The sequence below is a fragment of the Coenobita brevimanus genome, chromosome 85 (assembly GCF_032717465.1).
Source record: "Coenobita brevimanus isolate Jiangsu-jjx chromosome 85, ASM3271746v2, whole genome shotgun sequence".
NCBI lineage: Eukaryota > Metazoa > Arthropoda > Malacostraca > Decapoda > Coenobitidae > Coenobita > Coenobita brevimanus.
In genome coordinates this window covers 13,653,815-13,676,112 of record NC_137038.1, presented here as the reverse complement: position 1 = coordinate 13,676,112, position 22,298 = coordinate 13,653,815, and positions in this window count along the sequence as shown.

Here is a 22,298-nt window from a genome sequence, read left to right as displayed (position 1 = left end):
CGTTATTTTCGTAACTATGTTAGTTTCAGTTTAAAGTAATGGAAAAAAATATTGCTATTTTATAAATAGCCTTTAAAAGAAAGTCCCAGTTCATTTTTACTTTCATTTTCGTACATATCTTAAATAGGTATCATTGAAAATAAATCTATATAATATATATCAATGGTAGGCCACATTTTTTTTGCCTTTTATTTATGTATGATACTTTCAGTAGGTAGACTAGGTAACAGTGAAAAAGAACATTTGTTACATTATACAGTAAATAGCTTTTCCTGTACCTTCAGCTCTAAGCTTCATTAAAGTGACACCGACATGTATATGAATTTTTTTTATTTTCAAGATAAGTATATACTGACATTACTGGTACACCACATAACCACTCAGACTGACTGATATTATCAAAACAATATGTAGTGTATTGCTATATCACAGATTTTTGTTTTCCTTTCTTTTGTGTAACTTTTTCTTATCCAAAGTAGCGTGAGTGCCGCTACATTTCATATCAAGTAGCGAAACCAGTAGTGCCACTTCTTCTTTGAGCTAGTAATGGGAATGGGAGTACCGCTACTTTTTATTGGTAGTTTTCCTAGCATTGTTCATTACACTGACAATGGAGGATGACTCTGTGAATTGCAACTCCCAGATATACAACATTGTCACTAACTGGACTTAAACTAAGCAAGCTTAATTTCTTAAAATTACTTGACAGTTTACACATTTACAGATTTCACAGTCTGCCTGTAACATGTAGGTATGTGGATGGACTATGTGAGAGGTCAAAACAAATTACAAAGAAGAAAAAAAAAATGGTCATGAATGGTGAAAGTTGGTGTTTCAAAGCTGCTGTTTTGAGATGAAGCTTTGTTGCTTTCTTGCACCGAATAGGCTCACTGCAGTTTGGTTGAGATTATGTGAATGCCTATGAGCAGCAAGTTTTGTAAGTAAATGTAGATGAGGGGGCACTTTAGAATGTGATTCAAAGAATGATGTTATGATGAATGAAGAGAGACCAGAGTTTGTGATAGAGTTTAAGTGTCATGGTGCAGTAATAATAATTAGAGGAAAATGTATAATGAAAGTGGAGAGTACAGTGGCTTGTGGTCAATGCTATTAAGGCCTAGATCTGCAACAGAGAACTGAGTATACAGACTACAAGAGGATTGTAAGAAGATGCATTAGTGCTCTCAACATTGTTTAGGTTTGAGACTGGAATAGTGTTATGCCTTGAAAAGCAAAGGCTGATTGATGTTGGTGTCTGAATCAGAGCAGAAAAATTAGCTGATAACTGGTGTCCTAATGGAATGAGTTGATGTCGGAACTGGAGCAGAAAAATTAGCTGATAGCGGTGTTATAATAGAATGTGATTTTTACAGCTGTGATTTGTGCATTACATACACTACTGGTAAGATTTTTGACATTTCAGAAACTTTTTATTTTTCCCCCAGTAGTCCATAACTGTAGGTATTTGGTACAGTACTACCAAGTAACTAAGTAAATATCTTTTTCACTATGATAGATAGTGGGGACTACAGACTGTCCACATTCTGCATACCAGTTAGCAGTGTAAGATTACTGACCTGCCTTCAAGTTGGTTGTGTAGAGGTGTGAACACATTTTGCGTTGTTTCCTGTACACCAGGAAACATTTACTACGCTGGGTGGTAACCATATAACCAAATTTTGGCACCTGGTGGTTTAGTGGGTAATTATAGCACTCCAGTCGGATTGAGCCGGTGAAGGTTTATATCCAGGGGGTCGTTGGGGTTGATTGCTCATGTAATGCCACTCAGGGATGAGTGAGGCTGGTCACTCTCATCTTAAATGTCGAGACGAACTGCCCAGCCCCAGGGTCCTACGCTCCTCTTGGGGCAATGTAGGATTGGATGATAGATGGATGGATTCACCTATAAATACAGTAACTCCTCCATTTTCACAGAATCCATATGTAGTATTTGCCATTTGAGCAGATAGCTAAAGCCCATCTATATTCGACAAGCACAACAACAACAACAAAAATCAAAATACATGGGAAAATTCCAGAAATTGGCCTCTAGATATGGGCTGCTGGGCACTGATATTCAGTCCTGTACAGTGAAATATGTCAATGTGGCTGGCATTGTTTGCACCAAGGCTGCTACTTCCAGTCGTGAACCAGGAGACCCTTTTCACTCATGTTATCATAACTAGAGTGGCAGCATTCATAACAATGTATTTGTATTCAAGAATGTGAAATTTTCATAATGAACCATTCCTAACCATCAGCTTTTGTCCTGGTGAATTCGACACCTCATAATATTTCTAGTTCCTTAGGTCACATTTTACCCCAGAGTAATCAGCACTTAAGTTTAATCGTTGTTAGTACCCTAGTGAGATAAAAAGCTTCCATCACTCTTATTTGCTGAGGCACTTTATAAGTGAATGTGGAATGCTTAAAGTGTTGTTATGTTTTGGGGTTGTTTGCATGTGGAAGCCTTCACAGCAAGGCACACCGTTACCTTTGTAGCCAGTACATAGCCAGTAACGTACAGCACTGGCTACCCATATCATCATGTACAGTATACAATATTTTCATTCACCCTTCTGGTCAGACTTGTTTATTAAGCACTATTTGAGGGGATTTGATACAATAAGATACTTGTATAATGCTAAAAACATAAATATTAAAGTAGTTTATTTGTTTATTATGGTGTTAAATGCACTGGTAATTGATGCACAATGGCATCTACCCATGGTACACTGGCCACTACAGGCAAACCCCAATTTATGATACCCCTAGATGCAATACCCCGGAATAGTGATAGGGGTAGATATACCACCCTACCCCACCTAGCGTAGGCCGACCCCCAGTTTTCTGATGGGTTTTTATTTTTTTATTACCGATTTTGATGATATTTTAGAGTTAAATTTTGTGTTTTGGTTGATTTATAAACTGTTTATAGACTTAGATTAACCCCTAAAAGTTGGGTGTCTGGATATCGTCACCCTCATAAAGAAACTGCCTAAGTCATTTTTTGGCTATTTCTGGATTTTTACCTAAATCAATTCTTCATCACGTGGCGCACCTATTGGTATAGCTTTGCCAGTCTAGAGTGTGAATAGTCCAAAATGCGCCTCAAGAGTCTGCCTAAGCCATTGAAAATTAAGAAAATGAGATAGGTTTTTCTCAATTTCCCGAAAAGTAGAAAAAATGACTTAGGCAGTTTCTAAATGAGAGTGACAATATGCTGTCCAAGGGTACTAGGGCCAAAAAGACGGGTATCCGCATATGCTGTCCAAGGGTACTAGGGTCAAAAAGACGGGTGTCTGCATATGCTGTCACGACCCCTCCACCCCCTGAACCCGCCCCACCCACCTCATCCTCCTAACACAGTGATTCTCAAACTGTGGGTTGCGACTCAAAGGTGGGTCACAAGAGGAATTTTGATGGGTGCAGGGACCTAGAATAGGCATAATGCCTTCAATGTACGAAGGGTGATCAGAAAGTAATGACAGTTCGTGCTATAACATGAAAACCTTGAATGATGGGAGGTAGGGGAGCAAGGAGAGTGCAGAGTTGCCTGTCCTTACGAGTTTGAACTTGTCGCCGTATGCCTGACTTTTCTTGTTTCATTGTTGTGAGTGAATGTTTCACTCTTGTTTTTGCTCTCTGGCCAGAAACATGGATTACTCGAAAGAAGGCTGCAGGTTCTACATTTTTACGAGGTGGAAACTGGGAAAGAAAGCAACAGAGATTCGAGGGGAATTATTACAAGTTTATCCAGACACTACTCCTTCCCTGGAAACAGTTTCCCGCTGGATTCGTGTTTTCACAGCAGGAAAAACTGAATTGAAAGATGAACAACGATCTGGACGCCCCCGGACATCCGTGACCGAAGCAACAACTGTCCGTGCACGGTCCATCATTGACGAGGATCCAACTGTAACTCTTAGGTTCTTAGCCTTGGAGCTTGATATCAGTTATGGGAGTGCATATGACATCGTGCATGAACAATTACACCTGAGGAAGAAGTGTTGTCGATGGATACCCCATTTGTTGACTGATGAGCAAAAGGCTGAACGGGTGAGGATTTGTCGTGTCTGGCTTGCTGAATTTGAACCAAATGGTCCAAAACGGTTCTCAGATGTTGCTACTGGAGATGAGTGTTGGATTTCATTCTTCACAACCCGTGACAAGCAGTCAAACATGGTGTGGTTGGGCGATGAAGACCCTCGACCTCAGATTTTGAAGGAAGGATTTCGCAGCCGGAAGCGCCTTTTCACCATCTTTTTCAATTCTCAAGGACCAATATGCGTGGATGTGATGCCTGAAAAGTCCACTATCACAGCCCAATACTACACAGACCAGGTCCTTCCACAAGTCTTGGAACACAAGGCCAACACCGCACCAACCCGCCGTCGGTCTCGCCTTTTGCTGCACCACGACAATGCTGCACCCCACAAAGCTCGCCTCACTATGCAGTACCTGGAACAACAAGGTATAACTCTGCTCCCCCACCCACCCTACTCCCCTGACCTGGCTCCCTGTGACTTTTGGTTGTTTCCAAAAATTAAATCTGCCATCGCTGGGAAGCAATTTCATTGCATCCAAGACTTGGCACGGATCATCAATTCAGAACTCCGAAGTATACTGTCTTCAGAGTACCACGCTTGCTTCATGAAGTGGAGAAAGAGAATGGAACGCTGCATAGAGGTTGGAGGGGAGTACTTTGAAGGAATGTGAGTCATAGTTTGATAGTTCTTCATGCTAATAAAAGTTTATGGACTCACTGTCATTTCTTTCTAATCACCCCTCGTACTGTATTTTATTTAACTGAAATTGTAATTATCCTTATTACACCATTAGCATTTTCATAATAATTACGATAGGCTATATTCCGGTTACAGTACTCTCTCTCTCTCCCCCTGTGGGTCGCAGAGTCTTGAAATGTTCCAAATAGGGTCACACATTAAAAAGTTTGAGAACTGCTGTCCTAACACCACACCCACACACCATCCCCCACCCACCCCCACTCTCACCCTCCACCAAGACCCCCTGCCGCCCCTCAACCACCCCCCACCACCCCACCCCCAAATCCCCATTGCCCCCAACTCTCCCCACCATCCCCCAATCCCCCCACTGCCCCAACCCCCCACCACTGCCTACCATCCATAACCCCCACTCCCCATCCCTCACCCCTATATCCCCCATAACCCCCATCCCTCCAACCACCCCCCACCATCCCCTACTCCCCTACCATCCCCCCACCCCCACCTCTATACCCCCTATCTCTCCAACCACCCCCCCACCACCCCCTTACTCCCCTACTATCCCCCCCACCATCCTCCCATCAATCCCCACCCCCTGTCCCCGCCACCCTCAACCCCCTACCCCTATCCTCCCCCACCCCCACACCCCTCACACTCTCACCCACCCAAACCACCTCACCCCTCCAACCTCCACCACCACCTCCACACTTTTCCTCCCCACCCACCTCCCCACCCCCCACTTCCGACCCATCACCCCCACATCCACACCCCATCTCCCCCAAGCACCCAGCGCCCCCTCCCAGCATTACTCCACAACCCACCCACCCCCTACACACACACTCACCACCACCACCACCCACAAACTCCACCACTAAATTGCACCCGCCGATTATGCCCGTCTTGAGTGTATGTTAAAACATTCTGATGCCCGTCTTTTATGGGTTATTGTGTTTTAGTCATAGATGGAATGAACACTCACTTGGGCTACGGATTGTCGCCCATCAGACGAGGTACAAAACAATGTGGACAGCCTGGCGACACAACAAAGAATAATTTGTGCTTGACCATTGAACTGTCATCAAACCTATCATGGAATACATAATAATAATTTTGAATAGATATTGATGATTATGCAAACCTTAGAGAGTAAATATTTTGCGCATTGATGAAAACTGTGACATTGATAAATCATGTACAGTGAAACCTCGATATAATAGACTTCAGTAGACTGGAATTCGCTTTTATCGGACTTGAGGAGCTTCTGGACTAAATTCTTATCTATCGGAAAAAGTCCAATAAAGCCAGAAGCAGTCCGGACTTCCTGAATACTTCAGCTATGTTCACCACACTAAGGTAAATAAAAAACACGTTTATCAGTGTACAGTACACTATTATTATATATATTATACCATTTGATTAATGTGAAGTTATAACACAGTACAGTACCGCAATGGTAGTCAAAACAGTTTAGAAACCGTTCATGCAATCTGGACTAATGTCTTATACAGTAAAACCTTGATTTAATGGCACCCTGGAGGGCCCTGAGCATGCCAAAAAAAATGAAATTCCGTTAAATTGGGACTTACACCTATCGATACCCCAGGAACTCACGCTAACACATTTTAACACATTTTTAAGCATATAAACATGTGCAGACATACAAAATCAATAAAAAAAATTATTTTCAGAACAAAAGAAAGCAGGTAGGTATGGCGTTGTACTGTAGTAAAGTACTGTACAGTAATCCAGGTAAGTTTATCTATCTGTCTAATGCCAGATGCCATAATCCAGTAAGGGGTGGCCATTTGACTTTGAGTTATTTGTTTTACTGGGAGGGGCACTAACCCTCCAACAACCCACCTGTTGACATGTAGGGAGCACATATGGTTTGGCTATATGGTTACCACCCAGCTTTGTAAATGGTTTCTTGACTTAAAGGAAAACATTTGGTTTGTCACTCAATGTAAAGCCACCCGTAAAGGAAGGAAAAGCAATAAGAAGTGACAGGGAAGATGGGAGAAATAGGAAGATAGGAGGGCAGGCACAGAAAAAGAATGATAAATGTTAACCCTTTCAGGTCTCCAGGCCACTATGGTGGCTTTCTCGGTAGGGGTCTCCTAGCCACTCCCGTGGCAGCATATTTAGGCATGAATGAAAACTGTTGTGTGAGGCTGGTGAATGAAATGAGGATACGAGCTGCTCTCCAGACCCCTCTGCTTCCACCAGGCATGCGTAGATCACAATATTTTAGTTTAAACAGTCTGGGAAGAGCTAATCATGGTGGGGGGTTGGGCTGCACATACTGGTTTTATTAGACTGTTGATCTGGCAATAACTTTTACTATTTTGGTATCGGACAGTTCATTTTGCAAAAGAATATTGTTTGCAATATATTTTTACTGCTCAGGAGGATACATAGCTCTCACCTCCCTCCTCCCTTTCATATCCTCCTTCCTGCAGCTCCCTACCTTCCACCGATTCCCCCACCCCTCTACCTTCCACCCTCCACGTTCCCTTCAATCCCCCACCACCTACTTCCTCCACCCTCCTACCTCCCACCGATCCCCCACCCCTCTGCCTCCCACCCTCCACTCTTCCTCCAATCCCTCACCCCCTGCCTCCTGCCTTCGCACATAGCTGCAGGGCCACAGGCAAGCAAGAGATTTCTGCGTTGTATGTCTCAATATTTATTCATTTCCTGGGTGTTAGAGTGTCTGATTGAGGGAAAATAATTACAGATTTATGATTTTAGGTTTCTAAGGTTGTTTCTGTAGCCTTTTATACACGTATGATGCATTTATTTGTTACCATGCGGACATTCATGTGGAGCGAGTGTTGCCTTTTTCATTGACAAATGATTGTTAGTGTCTCCTTACTTTTTTCTGATTTATATTTCATGAGTTTCTCACATTTCCAGGTTATACTTATAACACCGTCAATTTTGAGAAATAATTAATATTTGATCACTGTCTCTACTGCTGCCTGTAAGTACACAGGATGATATAGTTAGCAACAATAAACTAAACATACATACATACAAAAGGCAAGCTTCTAGGCTTACCCCCATGTCCTCACCCCTACAGCCTTGGACAGTACTAAGCAAACTAAAAGCAAAGTAAAATAAATTAGTAGTAACTGGTAAGTGATAGTTTTATATGGATCTTGTAACTGTTTAGTTTGTTTTTTGTAAAGAAAACATCTCAAGAATCATTCACAAACCACGTGAGATATAATGTACATATATTAGTGCACTGTTTTTTATGGAAAAACATGGAAACAAACAATGCAATCATGTCGCCTATGCACCAAGAAATCACCTACCCACTGAGACAGCAATACTCACACGCTACCACACACCACTTGCTACGCAACTTTCCATCATTTTTGCAGCACTTGTATAGTGAGTAGAGCTCTAATGTTTTATAGACAGATGTGTATTACTTCCATGTGCATGAATATGATATTTTTTTCTTTATTTGCAAACCTCGACTTAAAAAAAAAAAAAATGCGTCACTCAAACGTGACGTTGGGACCTATTCGAGACCTGAAAGGGTTAAGGAAGAAGTAGGCAGCACTACATCAAGTGAGTGGATGATGGTTGCCACCACCTACCACCTTCCTCCCTGTTATCATCATCACTTTCCCCTATGATCATTTCCAGCGCAGAAGAAACTCGGCATGCTCAAAAGTGGAAAACATTTCCCTGTGTCCCAACTGGAGGTTAGGTTAGGTTAAATTATTAGGTACAGATAAGCTCAGTTAGGCCAGGTTTAGTTAAACACTTAGGGAATAACAGTCCTTTCCGCCATTATGTCAATGAAATGAACAAGGGTTGTCACACCAGAACAGCTAAAAATGACAGGGAACCAGATGTAACAAGAAACGCTTATTTACCAACCCAGAAATAATCTGAAAAATATAACAGACTATCAGGAAGAACTGATTTGGTGAGGTACTTTTACTGCTTAAGATAAAGCATATGTTTAGTTCCCTCAGTGGCCGTGAGTTCAGAAATTTGCATGCTGCCTTGGTCGGCCTCAGGACCATTTTTTCAAAGTTCTAAAATCAATTTCTTTTATTAACATACGTGAAAAGACTTGTCTGGTACACCTGGCTTTTTTTTTTTTTTTTTAATATATATATATATATATATATATATATATACTGTATATATATAAATAGGATTATTTATGAGTGTGTTTATGAGTGTGTTGTCATGAGAATGGGAGTGCGTTATTGGACATTTGTGCTGGGAGGGGGTTGGTGATAGCCAATACCCTCTTCAGGCCTAAAATGATCCACAGGTATACATGGCGAGTGATGAGAAGGGTGGGTGGTGAACTGAATGGAAGGAAGGCAATGATTGATTATGTGTGTGTGGATGAAAGGATGCGAAGACGTGTAAAGGATGCAAGAGTGTATAGAGGTTGGGGGAGTGGACTTTCTGACCACTACTTGGTGGTGGCCAGGATTAGAATGCAAGTAAGATGGAGGAATAGAAGAAGGGAAAGACGAGAGGAAGGAGTAGTTGCAAGGAGAGTGGAAAGGTTACAAGAGGATGAGAAAAAGGCAGAGTATAAGAGAGAAGTGGAGGAACGATTGGGCAAATATGAATTGGAGCAGATAGGAGACGTGGAAGGTGTGTGTAAGATATTTACAGAAGAAATATGTGTAGCATGTGATGTGGTGTGTGGAAGGAAGAGAAGACGGAGGGGGGTGCAAGGAACAGTGTGGTGGACTGAAGGGGTGAAACAGGCTGTGGCACAAAAGAAGAAAGCATACAATGAATGGATGAGAAATAGGGGCATGGAAGAAGTTGAGAGGCGGAAGAGAGAGTTATACGTGGAAAGAAAGAGAGAGGTGAAAAGATTAGTAAGAGAGAGTAAGAAGAGAGTGGATGAGGAATTTGGAAGGAATTTGAGTGTAAAGTGGAGGGACTGTAAGAAAATGTTCTGGAGAGAAGTGAAAAGAGTAAGACAGGGTGGAAGTGAAGTTAGTAGGGGAGTGAAAGATAAAAATGGTAGATTACTAGTGGAGAAGGGAGAAAAAGTGAGCAGATGGAGAGAACACTTTAAGGAATTGTTGAACATAGAGGATGGAAGTAATGCGAGTATAAGTGGGTGGGGAATGGCTGGGAGAAGGAGGGAGGTGAGAAGACAGGAAGAAATCAGTAGGATAGAAGTTGTGGAAGCAATGAAGAAAGTTAAATCGGGGAAAGCCCCAGGAATTGATGGAGTGTGGTGAAATGCTGAAGCATGGGGGAGAGATAGTAGTAGAATGGATGTGGAAGATGTGCAGATTGGCCTGGGAGGAAGGTAGAGTCCCGGAGGATTGGAAGTCAGGTATAATTATTCCCTTGTACAAGGGAAAAGGGGAAAAAGAAGTGTGTGGTAATCATAGGGGCATTTGTCTTCTTAGTATAATAGGAAAAGTGTATGGTAGGATACTTATAGACAGAGTTAGAGAAAGAACAGAGAAATTAGTTGGATAAGAACAGGGAGGCTTTAGGAAGGGAAGAGGTTGTGTAGATCAGATATTCATTCTTAGATCTTTAGTGGAAAAGTTTCTAGAGAAGGGAAAGAAGTTGTATGCGGCTCTCATGGATTTGGAGAAAGCATATGACAGGATGGATAGACAAGGATTGTGGAAAGTGTTAAGAGTATATGGAGTAGATGGGAAGTTGTTGAATGCTGTGAAGAGTATGTATGATGGTGCAAAGGTTGCAGTGCGTGTGGATGGTGAACCAAGTGAATTTTTCTCTTTGAAAGTTGGTTTGAAACAGGGATGTGTCATGTCTCCATGGTTGTTCAATCTGTACATGGATGGGGTAATAAAAGAGGTACAAGGTAGGGTAGTGGATGTTGGAGTGGCCCTGGTGAGAGAGGATAGTGTTTGGAAACTCCCTGTACTGTTGTTTGTAGATGATACTGTGTTGTTGAGTGAAGACGAAGGGGAGCTGCAAGGCTTGGTGGATGAGTTTGAGAGAGTGTGTAAGAAACGGAATCTAAAGGTGAATGTAGGGAAGAGTAAAGTGATGGTCTTTGAGAGAGGTGAAGTTAGTGAATGTACAGCGAGGTTGGATGGTGAGGAATTGGAAAATGTGAGTACGTTTAAGTACTTGGGTAGTGTGATGAGTAAGGATGGAGGTTTGGAGGGTGAAGTGCTTGAAAGGGTACAGCAGGGAAGAAAGGTTGCAGGTTCTTTGAAAGCAGTGATAAGAAACAGGGAAGTGAGCATGGATGTGAAAAAGTTACTACATGACAGTATTGTGATACCAACTCTAACGTACGGAAGTGAAGCTTGGACATTGTTGGAAGGACACAAGTCAAGAGTGAGAGCAGTGGAAATGAGTTATTTAAGAGGAGCCTCTGGAGTCACGTGGAGAGACAGGCTGACGAATGAGGATATAAGGGAGCGTTGTGGTGTGGATGTGGATGTGATAGGAAGCGTTTTGAGGAACACACTGAGGTGGTTTGGCCATGTGGGGAGGATGGAGGGTGAAAGACTGACGAAGAGAGTGTATGTGAGTGAGGTGGAGGGGGGAAGAGGGAGGGGGAGGCCGAGGATGAGATGGAGGGATGGAGTGGAGAGGTATATGAGAGAGGGGGGTGTGAGTTGGGAGCAGGGCAGTGAAATGGCGGGGGACAGGGTGACTTGGAGGTGATTTGTTTGTGGCCACCCCAAACGGGATTGAGGCGTCTGGCAATAGATAGATAGATAGATAGTGTTGTCCCAGATGATTGGCTGAAGAGTGTAATTGTAAATGTGTATAAAGGGAAGGGTGATGCCCTGGAAAGAGGAAATTATAGAGGTATAAAACTTTTAGATCAGATAATGAAGGTAATGGAGAGAGTTTTAGAAGGTATGATTAGAGAAAGAGTGAATATTGATGAGATGCAGTTTGGGTTTATGCCAGGTAGGGGGACCACTGATGCCATATTCATTGTTTGACAGCTTCAGGAGGAATATATTGGTAGGAGAAGGGATCTTTATTTTGTTTTTGTTGATTTGGAAAAGGCCTTTGACAGAGTCCCTAGAGGTGGTGAAGTGGGCAATGAGAAAGCTTGGGTTGGAGGAGTGGCTGGTTAGGGTGGTTATGGCCATGTATGTGGGTGCTCACACCCAGGTGAGAGTGGATGGAGATTTGAGTGATGAGTTTTCCGTGAATGTTGGTGTGCATCAGGGGTCAGTCTTGAGTCCCATGTTGTTTATCATGGTACTTGAAGCCCTTTCACGTGACTTTAGAAACGGACTCCCGTGGGAGTTGTTGTATGCTGATGATTTGGTGTTGATTGCAGAGAATGAAAGGGAGGCGGAGGAAAGGTTTAGGAAGTGGAGAGATGGTTTGGGGCAAAAGGGTTTAAGGGTAAATGCAGATAAAAAAAAGGGATGATATCTAGGGTTGGTGGCGGTACTGTCAAAGACGAGGGAGAGTGGCCATGTGCAGTTTGTCACAAGGGCGTGGGAAGTAATGCCATCTTGTGCGGTGTGTGTGGTAAATGGGTGCATAAGAGATGTAGTGGTATCAGAGGTAAACTGCGAGATAATGCTGATTTTATGTGTACGGCGTGCCGGGATGAGCAGGTGGAGATTGTCAGACGTGAAAGGATTGAACTTGCTGGTGAATCTCTTGAGTGTGTGGAAGAATTTTGTTATTTGGGAGACATGTTGTGTGCTGGAGGTGGGGCTGGAGCTAGCTCTGTGGCTAAGGTGAGAAGTGGTTGGAAGAAGTTCAGGGAGCTCTTGCCTCTCCTGACATTGAGAGGGCTCTCCCTACGTGCTAAGGGGTCTTTGTATGCAGCATGTGTTAGGAGTGTAATGCTGTATGGCAGTGAGACCTGGGCAGCGAAGGAGGAAGATATTCGCCGGCTCATACGTACAGAAATGACAATGATTTGGTGGATGTGCAGTGCGTCCCTGCGTCCAAGGCCTGGAGGGGCTGGGTTTACAATGGAAGAGTTGAGAGGTAGGATGGGACTGGAGTGTATTGGTGTTGTGATGAGGAGAGGTAGATTGAGGTGGTTTGGACATGTGGAGAGGATGGGGGATGATAATTGGGTGATGAAGGTGAGAAGTGTTAATATTGGGGGTGGGATTATGAGGGGTAGACCGAGAAAGACATGGGACGAGGTCATTAAGTGTGACCTTAGGGTGAAGGGACTGAACAGGGAGGTTGCAGTGGATTGTGCAGTGTGGAGAGCTGCCATTAGGTGACCAAGGCCGACACATGCAAGCATGTTGGAGCCTTTAAAAATGAAACGATATATATATATACATATATATACTAAACCCATCCTGTGATTTGCTATGATTCGTGAAAGAAGTAATAAAATTAGGATGCTTGCTACATTAGCATGTAAACATTGGCAAAAACATCAGGGATGAAGTGAACTGTGAACGCCTGACTGCTTAGGATGGTAGAGCAGGGTCATGTTAACACACCAGTGACCTTCATCCCCTTCCCATCATTGTTCGCAGTTTTTTATAGCTCGCCCTAACTCAGCGTCACTGACATTGGTACAGTAAAGTGTTGTTCAAGGCTGACAGCTATGAAAGCAATAATGGAATACATTATTGTTTATGTCAGTCCTTTCTCTTTCACACATACACATAAGAATGAACAAAGAATGAGCCGTATATATACAGTACATTAACTTTGGGAGCGGAAATAACTGTGCTCAGCCAGTCCGAAATATATTGGGAAGAGCAATACTGAACAAAGAATGTGGAACTGAATTCTAACCCACGAGAACGTGTAGGATGAAAGAGTATTTTTTTTCTGATTAGCAAACATTTTTGTTCCATATCATCTCCTAAAACTGTAAAATCCATAACTTTTCATGTAAGCATACAGGCTAAAGACCTTACCAATTCAGTTCATATTCCTTTAGTTTGTTTGACTATTTTTCTTGACTATTTTGAGGGTAGTAAATTATCTTCTCTTGCTGAAAGAAACTTACTGAAAATTAGGGTGCATGTAACGTAAGCATATAAACATCGGTGAAAACATCTGGAGTGAAGTGAATGCCTGACTGCTTGGGATGGTAGAGTAGGGTCGTGTAAACACACCAGTGACCTTCGTTCCCCTCCCATAATTGTTCGCAGTTTTATATAGCTCGCCCTAACTCAACGTCACTGACACCGAAACAGTAAAGTGTTGTTCAAGGCCGACAGCTATGTAGGGGTTAATGGAATACATTATTGTTTGTATCAGTATGCTCTCTTTTACACATACACATAAGAAAGAACAAATGAATGAGCAGTAAATGTACACACTTTAAGGAACAGAAATAACTGTATGCCCAGTCGGTCCAAAATGTGTTGGAAACAGAGATATCGGACAAAGAATGTGAAACTAAATGCTGACTAAGAGTAATTTTTTCTGATTAGCAAACATTTTTGTTCCATTTTGTCCCCTAAAATTGTAAAATCCATAAATTTTCGTCTAAGCATACAGCCTAAAGACTTCAGTTCAATTCGTATTCATCTAGTTTGTTTTTTGTATTTTTCTATGTTGAAGATGGTAAATTACCTTCCTTTGCTGAAAGATTTCTTCCTTTATTATCATCAGGCTCTTTAAGTCATACCTACAATTGTTTCTGGCATAATGAAAGAAACTTAACGTACTAAAGAGTGGATTTCATCTCCCGGTACGTACTAAAGAGTGGATTTCATCTCCCAGTACGTACGAAAGAGTGGATTTCATCTCCCAGTACGTACTAAAGAGTGGATTTCATCTCCCAGTTTTCCAACTGGAACCCAGGTTAGGTTAGGTTTGGTACAGTACAGTAATCCAGGTAAGTTAGTTGGCAGGTTGGAGTTGAATAGATGGTACTATGTAAATAAGTTCACTAAGTTATGAAGTCTCTAACACTAGTTCTTAAATCTAACCTTACATGCTAATTTTTTTCACTTTGGGGTCAGGCTAGGCGGGAGGAACACTGAGTAAGCATAAACATACCCAGTTGGCAGGAAACTGCAAACAGACTATCAAGATGCACGTGGCACCCACCACATTTGAATTTCTTTCTAATTTTTACCCATTTAAGGGGAATTTTTATTTATTATTTTTCTTTCATAAATATTCCTCGGGAGATTTGTGCTGTTAGTTTGGGGTTGCCTTTAGAACGAATGCCATTAAATCGAGGTTTTACTGTATATCGAAAAAAGCCCAGATTAGCAGGGGGAAGTCCGGATGTCGCTTTCATCAGAATTTCGCATTTTTCTTAATGGTTTGGGCCCCAATTAGTCCGTTATAGTGAGGTATTACTGTAGCTACATTTGGGCTGTTCAAGGAAGAACACTTTGAAAATACAAAGGAATTTCTAAATAAATGTTGGAAAATAAGAGAGAAGAAAATAATGGAGCTCAGCAACCAGAACTGTAGCTAAAACGACATAAAGAGGGGCCGTTGGAAAGGCTATCGTGATCTCATCATTGATCGATAAGTTATGTGTTTACATTCGGGCTGTTCAAGGGAAAACGCTTTGAAAATACAAAGGAATTTCTAGATAATGTTGGAAAGTAAGAGAGAAAAAAATAAAAGAGCTTAGCAACCAGAACATTAACAAAAATGACTTAAAGAGGGGCCATTGAAAAGGCTATCCTGATTGCATCATCGATCGCATTCTCCGTCCAGAGAATTCCCCGTCAAAACATCAGCGATTCTTCGTCACAACAATTCGCACCTTGGATAACTGTGTGTCATTCATACAGTAGCATTATGCATAATAGATGTTTATTTAATTGTCTTTTGACTGTCTGATGGTGGAATTGTATACAGTGCTGCTGCTTCTCTACCAAGTCTGAATACAAGGCGGAGATCACATTCTCCAGTGACTTTGATTGAGTACACTCAGACCTCGTGAAATGCGTGTTTATAAACCATGGATTCGTAATCCACGACAAAGTGGCTGTCAGACTGCCAGCACCCTTAAACCGCTGTTAAGTCACGAAAATCGCGGATCTAGGCACCGAAGTGGGCCTTTTCCAAGGAGAATCGTAAACCGCAACATTCAGTTTGGTAACTGCGACCTAACAACCAATCACCACCCATCCCTGGTGGCAAGTGTGCATACTAATGCCGCCATGTTGTTGTTGTTCTGCCCGCCAACCCGCACAGTACAGAGCATCACCGTGCGGTACGAGAGCTACCTTCTTTTTTTTGTGCACTTTCCCCCCCACCTCCTACCTTCCATGGCCCCTCCCGAACCCCCAGAGAAGCGCTCTAAGCCCTGTGGCATCAAGAAGCAGCCACCGTTATCGTACAGTCAACGTTTGGAGCTCATTTGTCGTGTTGAGAAGGGAGAGAAGTTTGCAAGCCTAGCGAAAGAATATGGGAGGAACGAGTCGACCATAAGGACGATCTGCAAAACTTGGGAGAAACCAAAACAAAACCAGGCAGACTTTGAGGGCTTCCTAAGGGAGGCTGAGGAGCTGGAGAAGGGAGAACAGCATGAGGGAGCATCCCCTCCTCATGCTGAGAGGTTCTAAGTTTTTCCCAACACCACCCCACTTCATTCACTAAAGCAATATCGTCATAGGATTAAGGTGAGATCCCTTAACCTTGCTTATTTCTATTAAATACATGCACTGAATATTCCTAAATTTGTATGTTTGTGTTTGATGGTGCCTAGATAGGTGTAGGTAGGGTGCTTTGGGGGTGGTTGGCCAAAGTCCAGACCCTAATTAATTTTTCACATGAGTTATTATTTATAAACCACAGAATTTGTAATCCACGGCAGTGGTCCAGACCCAAATTGCCGCGGTTTACGAGGATTGAGTGTACAAGTGAGACGGGCACTGGTTTTAGGCCTAGGTTAGCTTCTTAACTGTTAGGCCATTTAGATTGGCTGTAAACTTTTTGGGGGGGATTCATTTGGGTGGGTTTAGGACTTGGTTGGGGGGAAAACCCAAAGCTGAAAAACACATCCCTATATTTGAAATGTTTAATCTACCCTGAGATATGATACCCCGCCTAGTGATGGGTTTTTACTTAACCAGTTGCATCGTTAAAGCGGGATATGCCTGTACTGTATAGAAATCTGAGATGGACTTGAAGTAAAAGGTTCTAGGCTAGAGGGTGGAGAGTTAGTGGACTTCACCACCTGGGATTAACTTCTTGAACATGGCCCCATCTTTAAATCCCTCAGAGTCATCCGAAACCACAGATTTTGCATCATCATTGTCAGCAGAAACCAGCTTTGGTTCTTGATAATATTTTTTTGTCGGAAATTCACAGTAATGATGAGTGCAAGTTTTTATCTGACTGTAATAATGAAAACTGCTATTAGCATGTGCATGGTAACCAAGGGATTACTGTATGTAGTAATGAGCTTGGATCCATCTTTAACCATCATTGTCCTGAGGTAGTAAAGACAATCATTGTACATAATAATTCTCTGTGGTTTGGTCCATCTATAATTTCTTTGTGTAGACAACATAGGAAGGCAGAATGTGACTGGCACTTGCATCAGAACTAACAGAATTGTTTGGGTTATATGTTGGCAAGAAGGACTGTTGTCTGTACTGTAAAACTCTCAAAGGCAGAGTACTATCAAGATAAAGTTGACTTACTGTATATGGTAGTGATGGAGAAAAGCTGGCTGCAGTTGTGGATTATCTGATTAGTAAGAAGAATATAAATGATAAACCAGCTTCTGTATCTGATGCCCAGCTAGCTTCTGATTTCATTTCATTCTTCAAAACAAAGATATCTCATACCATTACTGGAACAAAACAACAAAGATATCTCATACCATTACTGGAACAAAACAACAAAGATATACCATTACTGGAACAAAACAACAAAGATATCTCATACCATTTCTGGAACAAAACAACAAAGGTATCTCATACTGTTACTGGAACAAAACAACATAGATATACCATTACTGGGACAAAACAACAAAGATATACCAATACTGGGACAAAACAACAAAGATATCTCATACCATTACTGGGACACAACAACAAAGATATACCATTGCTGGGACAAAACAACAAAGATATCTCATACCATTACTGGAACAAAACACCAAAGATATCTCATACCATTACTGGAACAAAACAGAGTTGTTTTTCCTGTTAAGTTGACATATAAGAAATACCCCTCAGCAGAAACTGCACTAATGAAGATGCATAACAACTTGGTTCAGGTGGGCCATTCTCTCTTGGTTCTGTTGGATCTGTCTATGGCTTTCAACACAGTGACCATGAACAATTGCTAAATGCCCTCCATTTTTATGGTGTCCATGGTGATGCTCTTTTGCTCCATGGGTTGTATCTGTCTGACAGATCTCGGGAGTAGTAGTTGTTCCCTGGGCAGTTTGGCCGAACGGCCCCAAGCCCCTAAGGAAGGCCATGACCGAGACCAGGCTTTCCCACAGAGCTCTTTACCCTTTCGTGTTTATGGGTGTGGTGCAAATTTCACCCACTCGTTACCATTCGACGCTGGCTGTGTCTGTGCACATTTTACCTGCCCGTTGCTATTTGACGCAAGTTTCGTCAAACAAATTGGTCCCCCCCCCCCCCTCGCCGCCACCCCCCCCCCCCTTTTTTTTTTTTTTTTTTTTTTATCCATTTCTGGGTTAGAACAAAGCACTACTGTATTTGCATCCCCTTGTATCCCTCCACTGCGCTCTACCCATGCTGCACCCAGCATTGCCCCACTGCCCCAGTCAGTGTGCTGTGAGCCTTGCTTGTGCATAAGATTATTTGCTTTCACGTTCCATAAAATTGGCCCTAATTGACCTACAGTAATTCTTTATACACCAAAATGTAGCCAAGTAAATTCCCTATAACTTTTTCTCAGTAACATTTACAATAAAAATTATATTTCTATTAGAAAAACTGAAGTAAAAAAAAAAAAAAAATTAAGGCATAATTTACATTCGGCAGATCTTTTTTACAACACCATAAGCAAGTACACCAGGCTTTCCACATTCACAGATTCTACTTTTGTGTCTCTTGCACATTAGCAGATTGTCCCTCTGTGGAGCCGAGATTTCATTTGCGCCAGCAGAGTGTCTCCGGGCGGACATTTGCTGGTCATTTCACTCCAAAACAGGCCCACACCAAACCATCACGCTTCCGCGCTCCTAAGTCTCCCTTTCAGTCTGTGTCCTGCCACTGTCGCGGTTGTTTCGCAGCCTATATGTTGCCACGCCAATCCTCCCCAATCAGGATCCTGCTGTGGATGTTGCTAATTGCATTGTGCAGTTGACCCTCATGCGGTGTGGGTATGTCCCTTCTCCCCTTGGGGCTAAGATACGAGTAAATGCGTGTGTTTGTGTGTGTGTGTGTGTGTGTTCTTACCTAATTGTATCTTTACAGGAATGAGTCAAGCTCGTACTGTCCCGTGTCTTAAACCATATTTATCGTACATATCCTAAAATTTGTGAATTGTTTTGGCACACACTATTTCATTCGGTAGTGCATTCCATTGATCAATTGCTCTGTTTGGGAAACTGAATTTCTTTACGTCTTTATCACCTCTCTTCTTATGCAGTTTTTTGCAGTGTCCTCTTGCTGATGCTTCTCCATATGTTAAGTAATCATTTATGTCTATTTTCTCCTTTCCTGATATGCACTATAGCATTATCATGTCACCTCTTTTCCTTCTCTCCTGTAGTGTTGGTAGATTCAGTTTATTTAGTCTTTCTTCGTAGCTTAGGTCCCTTAAGCTTGGTACCCATCTTGTAGCGGCCCTTTGAACTTTTTCAATCTTGTCTATATGCTTTTTGAGATGAGGACTCCAGACTACTGATGCATATTCCAGGGTTGGTCTAATGAATGTGTGTGTGTGTGTGTGTGTGTGTGTGTGTGGATGAGTAAATTGGGAGTGTGTCTTCCTGTCTCGGCTGCCTCCATTTTTTGGGGGGAAGCAGCCTAGGTATATAGGTAGATTATTTTCGTTATTATTATCACGAAAGCCACAAAGAAAGTTCTAGAAACAAAATACAAGCATTTAGTGGAAAAAAAAGAAATTGATTTGATATGGATGGTGTCTTAAATATCTAGTTTTTTTCTCACACTATACATTGTACTATAATATAGTACCATTACCTTGGTCATTATAAGATGTAAACTGATAATTTTCGTGAAAATGGAATTCTGAACTGAATATGGTGGTGATAAAAGACAGATTGGAAGATGTACTTAGTTACTTTCACAAATTGGCCAAAATCTAGATTATTGAGCCAAAATGCATGTTTTCTTGTAAGGCCATCTAGCGATCACATTTTCAAGACCACCACCATCACCACCACCACCACCACCACCACCACCACCACCACCACCACCACCAGGACCTCCTTTCCCACCCTAGGGCAGGGTGAGGAGTAGCAATGTCCAGACAGCCCAAAATTGCCTAGTCCAATGGGCCATCCTTCCATTCACTCATCATTCAAGCCCCCAGAATCCTGGCTTTATCTGATACGCCAAAAACTTTCACCACGTTTTGTAGCTTCACATAAACATATTCGATAGAGTCAATCCGGATGCTACCACGTTAAAAAGGGGTGCCAAATCCCTGATCATGGACTTCTCCTCACAACATTTATCCAGCCAGCTCAACCTCTTGTCAGTTCCCTAGCCTCACCGACTTCCAAACCTCTCTTCCTCACACACTCAGTTGCTATATCTCTCCACCTCTCTTTGGCCTACCTTGTCTCCTCCCTCCTTCAGATTCGTTCATATATACCTTTTTCACCACTCTGTTGTTATCCATTCTCTCCACATGACCATACCAGCTCAGAACACTCTCTTTGATTCTGGTGTTCACAGACTTCCTCACTCCACATCTTTCACGAATCACATTATTTTGTATCCTATGCACCCTCTGAGCTCCACATACATCCCTCAGCAGTCCCATCTCCACTGCTCTTACTCTTGACTTTTCATTTTCATGCCACACCGTAGTCTCACATCCGTGTTAAAGTTGGCACTAACACTCCTTGGTGTAAGCCTTGTGCAGCTGCAGCACTCAAGGCTCTATTTCTTATCAAGGCTTTCATTGCACCAGCTACATTTATTCCCTGTGTCACTCTGCTTTCCACTTCTTTTGCACATTTTCCTCTCTTTCCTGTCACTGTACCCAGGTATTTGAACTCTCACCAATTCCAGTCTCTCTCGATTCACTGTAACATCGGACTGGAAGTCACCTTATCTCTCAGTAACCATCACTTTACTGTTTCCTACATTTACTTTCAAGGCATGACACTCACAGACATCAGCAAAATTCTGCACTAGCCTACCAAGTTCTTGTCTGGTATTTGCAAGTAGTACTGCATCGTCGGCATACAACAAATTTGAAATATTCCATCCATCACCAGTCATTACCAACACCATCCCTCTCTCCATTACTTATGTTTTTACTTGTCTCATCACCCCATCCATATATATATATTGAACAACCATGGGGACATCACACAACCTTGTTGCACTCCCACATCGATCGTGAACCATTCACTTAGAATATTCATATACAGGTAATTTCATCTGTATCAGAATGTTGTGATGGGTCCTTGATAATTTGGCATGTTACATAGCTACAGCAGTTAATGTGTTTTACAGTCAAACATATGAGATCTATGTAACACTGTTAACCCCTAAAACGCGGCTGTGTACGGCCTATCCCCCCGCTGTGGCGGGGTTGTAGCAGGGTCTGAGTACCTGTGGGAAAATATTTGCCAAAAATCAGAGATTAACCCTAGAGCATTAAAATTTTTATGGCATATAGTACTTACATTCAGCTTTCTCCTGAGACACATGTTGAGCCTTCGTGGACTACCAAAGGACTTGTGAAGACTTGCAAAGTTGGGTAACAAAGTCTTCACTTTCACACCTCCAGAAACCCGGTTTTCTTTCTACCACAGCCTCAATCTGTCACAGTACACTTTATACAACAACGTACAGGTTGTTTGGAATCCGTATTTGTACAATAAGCACTGAAAATAAGGTTAAAATGAGCGGAGCGCACGTCCGACATGCAGCGCGGCGGCGATCTTCCCGTCACTATTGTCACATTTGCCTTTTCACGGCTAAAAACACGTATACTACATTATTTTCCATCATAGTACTTCGCAAACGTTCGCTTGTCACTATTACGGCCATAAAAATCATTGTCACTGCCAGTATTGTGGATCGGGACTGAGGAAGACCACCGCGGCGCGAGTTTATTCAGCCTTACGGCAGGCACTTTATTCTCACTCTGGTCGGCCACTCGCACTTCATTTCTATCGCTCACTTTCACTGTAGCTGTCCTTTTTTTGCCTTATTCATCAGTGTCACTGTCCATTGTTATAAAAATAATCTTTTCTACACAACAAACTGTCACTGTCAGAACATAGAATAGGAACATATGCTTTCATCTTCTTACACTGGAGTGACTGTCACTCGCAATACTTATATTATTACTATGTACAATTATTTACACCAAAAAACACTGTCACTGTCAGTGCTTTTACAAGTACATACACTGATTTACACTCATCAGGCTGTCACTGTCAGTACGTAAAAGAAAACTAAACACTAGTATCACTGTCACTCTCAG